Source organism: Tupaia chinensis, unplaced genomic scaffold (assembly GCF_000334495.1).
Source record: "Tupaia chinensis unplaced genomic scaffold, TupChi_1.0 Scaffold000493_1, whole genome shotgun sequence".
Classification (NCBI taxonomy): Eukaryota; Metazoa; Chordata; class Mammalia; order Scandentia; family Tupaiidae; genus Tupaia; species Tupaia belangeri.
Window position 1 is genome coordinate 4,060,980 of NW_006160005.1, and position 2,283 is coordinate 4,063,262.

General features: G+C 47.8%; 1 long non-coding RNA gene across 1 annotated transcript in view; it reads left to right on the plus strand.

Annotated features, from left to right (window-relative positions):
• LOC114009227 (uncharacterized) overlaps positions 1-1,779 on the plus strand; it is a 6,235-nt gene extending 4,456 nt beyond the window's left edge. Inside the window, exon 3 of the long non-coding RNA XR_003550673.1 lies at positions 1,711-1,779. This is a non-coding gene — a long non-coding RNA (uncharacterized LOC114009227). The remainder of the gene's footprint in view (positions 1-1,710) is intronic.
• Positions 1,780-2,283: the final 504 nt, after the last annotated feature.

A 2,283-nucleotide genomic window follows, 5' to 3' on the forward strand; every position in this document is an offset into this window, starting at 1 on the left:
CCCCCCGTGAGCGAGTGAGGGGAGGAGACTGGGCAAGGGGGAAGCTGAGTTGTGGCATAGTTGCAATGGAGATCTTGGCCAATCTTGCAGGGATCTCTGACCTTCGGAGCTGACCATCCTTTGAGTCTTCCACATCCACAGTCATTGGAGATGGGCTTTCCCAGGGAGGGTCATGACCTTGGGTGAAGTGGCTCTATTTGGCTGTGGCCATTCCCAAAGAGGGGCAACTGTGTTGTTTTAGCAGCCCCCACTCTGGGCTGGAGGGTGTTGGGTTGGAGAAGGCTGGGGGGTGGGGGGTGGGCAGTAAGAGTGTCTGGCCCAAGAGGGAGTCCAGATGGTACCGCACAGTAAGTAACTCTGTAGTCCCCATTTGTCCTAAAAATGAATTGGAACTCATATTGTCCTCTATAATATATACTTACTGGTTATATACATGTTCAAGATCCCTCACCATGGAGTGGAATGGAGGCCACAGGGAGTTTCACTGTACTTATTCCTGTGACTTCTCAAACCCACTAGGTGACTGCCACGTGCCCCACCTAAGAAGCCTCACTCTCCCCTGACCTCATTCTTTTCCAGATACAAAACTGAGATTCTGGGGGTAACTGAGGTTCCAGGGATTGGGAGGCTTGTGGAAATCCCACAACTTGTGCGGGGAGAGCGAGGTGTGAGCCGCCCACCTGGTCTGAAGCACTTCCCACTTCTTGCCGCCTTGCAGATTCATCTGCTCATTCACCACAAAAGGGAATTAAGTGACCAGAAAAAAAAATGCCAGCAAATCCGGCACTTTCTCTGCAGGCGTGAGGGCTTATGTGGGACGCTCGAGGGATCTTGCGAAGAACCCTGTGTTGATTTAAAGAGCAAATGGATTTTAAAGAATCTTAGCAATAAGCTGCCTCATTTTGCTAGCAGAGCAAATAAAAACAGACCTCCACATGGTTAGTGTGAAGGCTTCTGAAAATTAAAGATATTTCACCCATTTTTCCCAGGAGCTGGACTTCCATTTAGTGATGTAGCTAGTGTCAAAACCAGGGGAGACAGTTGCTTCAGGCCAGACTTTGTTCTCTCTCCTCTGTGGTCCTCAGGATGTGTGTGTGCACGTGTGTGTCAGTGTGCATGCCCACGTGTGTATTTGCACATTGTATGTGTACATGTTTGAGGGATGAGAAGTGGACAGGACCCTCAAGCGAACATGCCAAGGAGTGATAGCATTTCTGATCACATGTCCCAGATAGATTTCAGAGGAGAAATATTGTTCTGTATACATGCACACACACACACACACACACACACACACACACACTTACTTTTATATTATGTTATAACTTTGGTAGTTTTTTCTTACTATATAAAACTACAGCACCTAACGTTTTTCTTTAGTATGTCAGTTTTCCTTTTATTTAGACTGTTGAAGGATCTGATTTACCATGTGCATGATTGGCCAAGCTATCATAGTGGAGGGGGTTGGGGGCTGGAAAGGTTATGACATCCTGGTCACCAGTGGGGCGGCCTGCATTTTAGGAAACGCAGCTGCCCTCTAGTGGCCAGAAGAGGATGTTCAGGGAGAAGAACCCAAGCTCAATTAGGGGCATTTGGAAACCAGCCCAAGAAGCTATTCAATCTCTCTCCTTTATAGGCTTAGTTTGTTCCTCAGATCATTATTTTGACTTTTTGTTTCTGTATCATTTTTCCCCTCTTTCACACGGGTAGTTGCATGGAATCTGCTGAAGGAAAACGAACAATGCAAAAATACGAAGACACGCTCTCATTGCTGGAAAAGTAAGCGGCCTCTGGAATCGCATTATTCTGCAGATTGTGTTAGCCCCCACATCGCCTTTGGCAGTTTGAGTTTGTGCATATTCCTAGCGGCTTTGAAATGTCACCCTGCATTTTATGTTATAAACATGACATTTGTGAGTATAGTATTTCTGGGTTGTACCCTCAGGATCCTGGGAACGCAGCTCTGTTCTGGAAACAAGCACTTTTCTAGTGTAGCTTTGCTGGGAGCGTGACCTTGGCAGAATTGGAAGTGGGCACTACTCTGCCACTCCAAGAGCAGAGTCATGGGAAAATGCAGCAGCTGCTCTCACTAAGCAGGAGGCAGCAGTCCACGCTGCACAGCGGGAAACAGGCTTTAAAAAAATACTTCCTGGGGCTGGTTCCGTGGCTGTGGGTAAGAGGGCAGAATCCCACGTGGCCAACTGTGGTTCAAGTCCAGGCTTTGGTGGCTTAAACACGCCAGGCATGAGAGCATGGAGAAATGGAGAAGGGACGGTGGTGTGC